Source organism: Lagenorhynchus albirostris, chromosome 5, assembly GCF_949774975.1.
Source record: "Lagenorhynchus albirostris chromosome 5, mLagAlb1.1, whole genome shotgun sequence".
Lineage (NCBI taxonomy): Eukaryota > Metazoa > Chordata > Mammalia > Artiodactyla > Delphinidae > Lagenorhynchus > Lagenorhynchus albirostris.
Window position 1 is genome coordinate 13,927,378 of NC_083099.1, and position 9,891 is coordinate 13,937,268.

At 41.7% G+C, this 9,891-nt stretch overlaps 1 pseudogene; it reads right to left on the minus strand.

Annotated features, from left to right (window-relative positions):
- Positions 1-7,339: 7,339 nt before the first annotated feature.
- On the minus strand, positions 7,340-8,166 carry LOC132520370 (14-3-3 protein eta-like; annotated as a pseudogene).
- Positions 8,167-9,891: the final 1,725 nt, after the last annotated feature.

The following is a 9,891-nucleotide window of genomic DNA, read 5'->3' on the forward strand; positions in this document are numbered from 1 at the left end:
TGCTACCTACCCTCACATCAGCTATACCTCTGTGCGGAACTATTTCAGGGAGGAGACTGCCACTGTGACTTTGCCAAAGGGCAAGTTATTAAAGGAATTATTAAAACAGAGTGTATAAAAATAGCATTAAATATTTATTTGTAAGTTGTTGAACATATTCATAAAAATTGTCCACCTAATCTCCAATGCTTATGCTAAATATTGATACCCCTGTGTCTGTAATCACCAGTAAAAATTATAGCTTCAATCTTCAATGTTTTCCTTCTTCCTCTTTTTTTTTGCAGCACGCGGGCCTCTTAGTGTTGTGGCCTCTCCTGTGGCGGAGCACAGGCTCCGGACGCGCAGGCTCAGCAGCCATGGCTCACGGGCCCAGCCGCTCCGCGGCATGTGGGATCTTCCCGGACCGGGGCACGAACCCGTGTCCCCCACATCGGCAGGCAGACCCTCAACCACTGCGCCACCAGGGAATCCCCCTTCTTCCTCTTTTATTTCTTCTTGCTGTCTGTTTCTTCCTCTCCCGCTCTTCTGTAAATACTCACAAGGAACATACAATAGCCACAGTATGGATAGGTGCTGGCCTGCAGAGTAGAGTAAGGGGACTCCTATTAAGAGGTCCTCGTGGTCCTAATGGAGGTAACAGATGTTGTGGTCAACATGATCCTGTGTGGTAAGTTCTACAAGGAGGTAGGTTTGTAGGAGATGCTGTCTGAGCGCAGAGGAGAGTAACTAACTTAGCCTATAGGTTTAGGGAAGCTTCCCAAAGGAGAAATCTTGAAAGAAGAGTAAGACTTCTGCAGAAAGTCAAGGAAGATAAGAGATTTCACACAGAAAGAATATGTCCCTGACCCTGCTGGTTGCCCCTTCAAGTACATTTCCTCTTCAATTATTCCTTGCCATCTAAATCCTCACTTTGTTTTTCTGGATGTCTCATGAATCACTTAAGGCCTCCGTGCTCCCCAGCCTCAGGGATTAAATCTTGGTTGGTCTGACTCAATAGGAGCAATTCTATTACCCTTTCCATGGTTGTTTAGAAAAGATTACTTCATTCCATCCTGGTCCGTGAGACAGCTTTGAGAGAAAATGTGCTGTAGGGATTCTAGGACATCCTGTATGAGGATACAATGGTCTCTTCTGGTTTTTATATGCTATGTCAGAATATGAAGTTTGAAACTAATACAGACACTTGTCACCACAGGAGACAAATCTGAAGAAAAAGAGCCGTGTCTCTAAGTATGGCATTGGGCCATAAAACAACAATCCTGGAACCACTAACTGGGACTAACTCTGATTTCTTGTTGTGTCTGATAATAAATCACTTATTTTGTAAGTTATTTTGAGTTAACTGATAAATAATAACAAAACAAAGTCTTAGGGGCATAAATTATCATAGTTCCACAATCCGCATACTTACTGTGAAGGGCCTGGCTAGTGTTCCCTATTGTATTGAACTGAGCAGTTAAGGGTGAATAAGCAACAATTTTCCCAAGGCCGAGGATGAAAGACCGGAGCCAACTCTCACAAGCATGACATGCCAATAAATAAAGACCTGAAGAAACTAGCTTGATTTTGTGGGAAAATGTAAGATGCCTTAGTCAAAATATGAATGCCAAAGATAAATTTTGCTAATCTCTGCAAGGATATAGAAAGTGAGTCTGGCAGCAAACGATAGGTTGGTCTCTCTGATATTGGTTCCTTTAAGCTGTCAGGCTCACCAAGTAGACTCATGCATATAAAAGCCTGTCCCCAAACCTTCAAAGCTTTAATCATGAACCACTTGTACTGATCTTGTTTTACCACGTTTACCATTTTCAGTTTACGGTTTCACCATGATCTTTGGTCTAGCATGCTCAGGGCTTCCTCACTGTTTTTCCCCTCCACTTGTCCCCTACAGACAATTTGATAACTCCCTCTGTCAATACCTGAGGCTTCCTAAAAAAAACATCCTACCAATTTTGGTCAGCTAGGACCATCTCCTCTGGCACAGACTACTCTGAACAATAGATCTGCTCCAGCTTTATGGAGATCCTGGACAAGATCCACCAAAACCCCCTCTTATAGAGACAGAAAATTGACAAAGTTATTGAAAAAAGCCCATTCTTTTCATTTACCGATATTCAACATGTACCTGGTTTTCGAACATATAATTGCAAAGTGTAATTATCAACCTTATTTTTGCAGAGAACACTCAGTTATCTCAACGTCTATGTTGCAAAATTATAAAAGAATTACTGAACCCTCATTAATTCATACTGATGTAAATTTAGAGTATGTACATGTACCAAATAATTAAAAAATAGATATAATAAATTAAAAGCAAATAATAATGGTGTTTATTTTCCTAAGATAGGTACATTGGGGCAGCTTCCTTAGACATGTGCTTAGATAGCAACAGGACAAAACACTGTTTCATAAATATTTTCATAAAGAAGTTCTGGCTTTTCAGGGTAACCTTTATAGTTCTTCCTTAAGCACAAGAGAACATTCCTATAAAATGGACAAAAACCTATTTTCTTGGTTCTCATTGTTTCCCAAAACTATGTGCTAGACTGAAAAGCCACAAGAGCAGAAACCTCATCACTCTTGTCACTTCTAGAATTCTAGTGCTTAACAAAATGCCTGACATATAATGGGTGTGCTGCTCTTTAAATATATTTTTTTGGAATCAGAAGTCTGAGTATTGCTTCAGATCCGTATCTGATGGTCTGAAAGCACTGAAACAAACTGTGGAGGTGCTGTTATCTAGTGAGTGTCACTGTGCTTCCAGAAGACTATGTCCTGTTTCTGATTTCAACCATGGACTCTTAGAGTTGAAGGGGAGTGAAGGGGTCTTCTCCATAGACCTCTCACCCACATCAGCAAAAATGCTATTCGATTTCTGCTCTTTTTGGTCTTAGGGTGCTTGTTACATTCAATCATTTGTCTGAGGCATTCTTTCAGAAGAAAGACAGAAGAAATTTACTCCATCTTCTATATGACTGTATTTTAACATCCAGAGGAGTAGTTGTCTCTTCTGCATGTGAACAATCCCCAATTTTTTATTTGACATTGTTTCTTGATCCTCATCAGCTTGATATTTAATCCTTTCACCTTTCTCTGGGACGTGGAAATCTCCTTTAAAATGTGGTATCAAGAATTGAACTCAGGGCTTCTCTGGTGGCCCAGTGGTTGAGAGTCCGTCTGCCGATGCAGGGGACGCGGGTTCGTGCCCCGGTCTGGGAGGATCCCCGCATGCCACGGAGCGGCTGGGCCCGTTGAGCCGTGGACGCTGGGCCTGCGCATCCGGAGCCTGTGCTCCGCAGCGGGAGGGGCCACAGCAGTGAGAGGCCCGCATACCGCCCCACCCCCAAAAAAAAAAAAAAAGAATTGAACTCAGTATTCCTGATGTACTCTTTTTATCCCAATTAAAAATATAATAATCCTAGAGAAAAGTTGAAGGAATGCTATACTGAACACCTGCATATTCTTCACCTGTATTCACAAATTTTAATATTTTAACTTATTTACTTTTTTCTGTCTGTATATAAATATATGAATTTTTACCTGAAGCTTTGATATTAAGTTGCTGACATTATAACACATTGCCCCTAAATATATTAGCACATATTTTGTAAGAACAAAAACATTCTCCCACATAACCACTATACCATCAACACATCCAATGTAACATTGCTATGACAATATACAGTCAACATTCAAATACCCCCAACTGTCCAATTGTTATGTATAGGTGTTTCTTTTTTTCCCTGCCCCAGGATCCAACAAAGGACCATGGTTTACATTTGGTGGTTATGTCTCTTTAACCTTCTTCAAGTTCTCTCACTTTTCTTTTTCTTTGATCATTTTTTCTTTTTTAAAGACTCTGGAATAGGTGTCTTATAGAATGTTCCACAATTTGAACTGATGTGATTGCTTTTTCATTATTAAATTCAGGTTAAACATTTTCACAAGAATATTACATAGGTAAAGTTGTGTCCTATCATTCTATCACATTAAGAGGAGCATGGTATCAGTTGGTCTCATTACTGATGGCAAACATTTTGGTCATTTGATCACCATTATTTAACATGGTGTTCCCAGACCCTCCTTTATAAAGGTCAGTATTCTCCTTTGTAATTAATCCACAATATGTGAGGTAATAATTTAAGACTATATGATTATCTTGTTCTCCAAGATTTATACCTATAGTTTTAGCATCTATTGATGACCCTTGCCTTCATCAGTTATTACATTGGCAGGTGCACATTTCTAATTTTATCCCTTTAATCTTTACTAGATGGCATTCTAATACAAAGAAGAGCTCTGCCTTTCCTGATGTGCTTTGAGTACTTTTGATCTCCTTTGTTCTGAATATTACTCTTCGCAATGCAGCCTTAGATTGCAGTAAATTATTTTTCACAATCAGGTCACACAGTTCACGTATTCAAAGAACAAACTGTAGTTCCATTTGAACATGTAGAATTTTAAATCATTCATCGTATATTAGAGCATTAGAGTGTAAGAATTAATTAGATATGTTCATATAATTCATAGGAGATATCTATTTCTTAACATCCTGACTTAATTAGTTTTTATGTTTTCAAAGCTCTCTATTGACTTAATGTATTTTTCTGGCCTCTTACTTCCTACTGGAGGTTTATCTACCTTCTGTCATTGTACTGCAGATACGTGGCTAGCAATAAAAATGATCACATAATATTTATGAAAATGATTGTAATTCTACCCATAGATACAAAGTCATCTGCCAATGATTTTCTCCACATCAGTACTATATGTTAACATGTTAGGACATAAATGTTTTTATTACATGCTAAAATTATATGAGAATTATAAAGGAATCATAGGACATAGGAATGGATATAGGACATAGGACATAGGACATAGGAATCATAGGACACAATATTGCAACTTAATACTTCTCTGCAGAAAACCCTTGAGATAGAGATACTGTTAATATTTAAGCATATTAATTACTCAGAAAATGGTCTAAACTGTTTGAAATTAGGATCATCTGGTCCACCTTTTTTTTTTCTTTTTTTCAGAGAATATGAGACAGACTAGAGAAAGTAAAAATCATTTCTTTTCAAGGACATTGGTATTTTTTTGCTTTGGCTTGGTTCATAAAATCACAGGAATTCCTGAATTGGTGTTTCTCTCATGAGTGCCATTTACAGAGGAAACAGATGGGACTTTTCTTCCCATAAAGACTGTATGTGGCTGCAGGAGTTAAACATATTTCTCAACTGCAATCTGGCACTGCTTTTTAATTTCTCAAATTGAAAAAAACATAAGGCAAAAATTATGAGCCATTTCTCTTGTTATTATACTGATTACATAGATTCATCGTGAACAAGACAGATGCTAATTTGTGCATAAAGCATATTCCTTTTGACAGGAAAATATACATAAGTTGTGGTTGAAAAAAGACAAGGATAGTGTTAAAACCATTTTTCGATTTATGTGGAAAGTTTCCAGTGAAAGACATGATCTCCTGCTTTATCACATCAACAATAATTCCTAGATACAGAATGTCAGTAAAGACACCCAAACAAATCTCTTTCTATGGAGTCCGGTGTCTTGGCAATTGGGAATTTTTGAATCAGTGGTGAACCCAAGCAAATCAAGGAAGGTGAGTGGGATGGAGAGAAAACAATGAGGTCACCTGTGCCCCAATTTCTTGCACCATTTCTTCTACAGAAATTTCTTCTACAGAAATTGCACCATTTCTTCTACAGTGAATATATACGTCAGAGCATCAAAATCATTGAATTTGAATGGTTTCTTGATTCATTATGATTGTAGACAGTTAAGTACCCATCAATCTCTGGCAGACAAATGTTAAGATTTACCTGACTGAGCTTGTTGAAGTCAGGGACGATGTCTTGTCCAGATTTGCGCTGTCGGCACTGGTCACGGCATCTGGCACTAAGCATGTGCTCTCTTAAGGCTTACTGAATGGAACAATCCTGACCTATGAGCTAGGTTAGGATTAGATGGGGAGCTGTGTAGAGAAAACAAAAGATTAGTTTTTTCTTGGATGAATTCGAAAGGGACTTCCAAGAAAATAAATAAGGGATTGCAGCTCTCTATGAACCATATTATCTGCCATATTTTCAGAGTAACTAGTCTTTAACTAACTACAGTTGACCCCAGAGCAACTCGGGGTGGGGAGGTGGTTAGGGGCGCTGACCCCTGCACAGTCCAAAATCCACATGTAAGTTCACTGTCTGCCCTCCCTATCTGGGGGTCCAGATCCGTGGACTCAACCAATCAGGGTCATGTAGTACTGTAGCATGTATTTACTGAACAAAACCTGTGTATAAGTAGACCCTCACAGTTCAAACCTGTATTGTTTAAGAGTCAACTGTAGTCTCATTTCAACAATAAATAACTTTTTAATAAACTGTGTGAGACACTGCGATACAAAGGGAATCTTATTAACATTCTAGACTGAATCATCTAAGGTTTTTATCTCATTTTCTTCTTCTTCTTAAATACCCCCAAAGCAGCACTTACTTACCCAACGAATTCCAAAACATTTAATTTAGAAGTCTGGCATTTCATAATCACCGATTTTGATTGACATGGGTTGACACATAGGACGATAGCCAAAGAGTTAGAAAACATAAATCCATGATTCTTAAACAATAGTAACCAAAAAAAAAAGTTACAGATATCAAAACTTTAGCTGCATCGCACTGAAAAGAAGGCTTGTGCACCTCATAATTTAAAGAGGCAAAACAAGGCGCTACTGTAAACCTCACCTTAAACAGCTTATTATTAAGCTGATGGAAAGGAGCAAGTGGTCTCTCCATCTCAGCTTCCCTTAACAGTTTTCCATCAGCTAAAGAAAGAGGCGGGAGGGGTGAATTCATTTATGCATGCACAGATTTACTGCTTTAATAAAACACTATCAGCTTGTTTTAAATGAACTGTTTAAACACCGACTGCAGCCTGTGTCGGCTAATCCTCCGTTCTAACCTCCCCATTGCTTTCACCTGCATTTCACTTAGCTTGGCAGGCAGAGTAAAATGCCTCCTTCAGAACGCACCTGTCTGCACAATCGGAAAAGAAAGCTCCCGTGTGGTTCACAGCAAACCGTCAGTCCCGCAATGCCCATGAATCTGTCCGGAACCGCTTCCCGGGGGAGCGGAGAGCATATCTGAGTAGATCCGAGTAGCTGTCCTGCCATACAGATAGGTTCAGCACTAGCTACGGAGTGACTGGAGCGAGGAAGGGGCGGTGGTGCTGGGGTGCGGGTAGGCGTCGGGCCGAGGCGCCCGCGTGGCCCTTCTCCGGCTTCCTCGTCCTGCTGGTCGCTCCTCCGGAGGGTGAGGTTGTCTCACAGCAGATGCATGATGAGCGTGGAGTCCTTATAGGAATCCCCGTTTAATGTGTCCAGCTCGCCTGCGGCATCTTCGGAGGCTTGTTTGGCTAGAGGCAGGGCTCCTCCGGCGCTTTCTGGGTTTCATAGTAGAACACGGAGAAGTTGAGCGCCAGGCCCAGCTGGACGAGGTGCGTGGGCTGCATGTGCTCTTTGCTGATTTCGAAGGCTTCCTCGTGGCGGCCTCCGGAGCTTCGACCACACTGTTTTTCTCCTCGCCGGAAGCTGCCTCTGCCCGGTAGCGGAAGTAGTCGCCTTTCATCTTCAAGTAGAGGACATTTCCTCTCACACTGGAAATCAGTGCAGTTTTTTTTTTTTTTTTTTTTTTTTGCGGTACGCAGGCCTCTCACTGTTATGGCCTCTCCCGTTGCGGAGCACAGGCTCCAGACGCGCAAGCTCAGCGGCCATGGCTCACGGGCCCAGCCGCTCCGCGGCATGTGGGATTCTCCCGGACCGGGGCACGAACCCGCGTCCCCTGCATTGGCAGGCGGACTCTCAACCACTGCGCCACCAGGGAAGCCCTCAGTGCAGTTCTTGATGAGGAAATTGTCCAGCAGAGCCGGCACGACGCTGCACACCGTTTCCATCTCCTTCTCAATCTACGCCTGGTAAGCCTTAACCTTCCCCTGTTTCTTCTCATTCCCGTCGGCCATGGTTTTCTGCTCGATGCTGCTGCTAACCCTCCAGGAAGACCGCTGGGCACCGACCACGTTCTTGTAGGCCTGGGAGAGGAGGTTTCGGTCTTCACTGGGGAGAGGTTCGTTGAGCTCGGTCACCGCCTTCATGGCGGAGGCCTTGTCGTCGCAGCGCTCCACATGCGCGGCCAGCCGCGCCCGCTGCAGCAGCCGCTCGTAGTCCCCGTTACCGCTAAGGTCCGGCTTCACTTAGCGCCCAGCTCCGCTCCGCTCGCTCGCTCGCGTTTGCGTTCCGGGTCTCCGCGGAGGCTGCAGCCGCGCACGCGCACGCGCACTGGCTCAGCGGCGGCCCAGGCAGCAGGCGACAGGCACCGCCGCTCGCCCTCCCGCTGGCTTGGACCGCGCGCTGTATTACCTCATTTTCAGATGTGTCTGGAGTGTTGAAAAAAGTTTATAGTTCCTTTTTCCTCCTTTCTAACATATGATTGAGATTTTTTATCCACTTCATGATCTGATGAAAGTGCTTTAGAGGTTTCTTTCAGTAAATATTTTCCAGTTTATAGCATTCATTCTTAAGTTCCCTCTAGATACCAACAAAGCAAGTAAAGAAGTAGACTTGCTTCCCTTCTCACTGCAGGAAGGAAGTTAGATAACCGATAACCCCAAGTTGCCTCAATAAAGTTTGAACAAACCTCTGTCTCTGGTGTTAAAAGAGTAAGGTCCGTGGTAATAAATGTTAATTATTGTGTTTTCCTGCCAGTCCTCCTGTTCGAAGGCCATGTGCGCGTGGAATGTTTTATCTGCTCAGCAGAGTTTTCACCAGGCTCCTCCTTTTCCATAAAATGGATAGTATCTGTACTATTCACTTAAATAATGACTAAAACGTGTCTAGATTGCATAGCCCTGATGGTTTGCTCTCATGGAGTTTCTTTTTGGGTCTCTGTTCTCATAAAAGTATTATCAAACCTACCCTATATTTGCTATAGGAATCTTGTTTGAGGATATTGTCCATCCCAATGTTCATTCCCTTCCCTATGAAGTTCCACATGAAAATGTTTTTTTAGAAAATTTTCTGCTAATTGCTAGTGACATTTTGCTTCTCCCAAACAACAGGTATTTTCCCTCATAAACAATGAGGGTTATCTGCAACACTAGCTCCAATTATTAAAGCATCAGTAAATGTATAACCTCAGTTAACAAGATGTCAGGAGACAGTTTGGTTTAAGAGTGATTATTCAGCAACTCAGTGATATTCACAGCAATCACAAATTCCTGTTTTTTCCAGCTATGCACCTTCAGTGTCAAGCTTGTCAGGCTAGCCAATGTCATGGTTGTTAGATGGTTGCAGTAGCGCTAGGAGTGAAGTCCTCAAACAGTAACATCCAGAAGAGTACCATATGATAAACTTTCTCGGCGTATTCTAGCTAATTTCAAAGAAACATCTCCAGAGGACCCCCAGTTATCTCCTACCATTGCATTGGCCAGAACCACGTTAGGTGCCCAACTAGAACAAATCCTAGCAGCACAACTGTTGCAGAGGAGATGAGATGACCATGGCTGGCTTACATTAATCAGAATTTACCCCCAATCCGCGTAGCTACCTTAATAAAAGAGTTTTTGGGTTTTTTTTTAAATAAGGAAGAGAGAGGACGAGGTCTTGAGTAGGAATCAACAGTGTCTATTAGAAACACTTAGAGGGGGTCATTTTCCTTTGACAATAGAAAACTTAGAATTAACTTTGTAAGCCCTGCATGTATCATCATGGCCCTTCTACTTTATGGCTCTTTGTTCTGCTTTTATCTCTTAGTCTTGCTTTCAATTAAAATTTATTTTCTACTGCTCATGATTTTTGTATACTTTTTTTTGACATATATT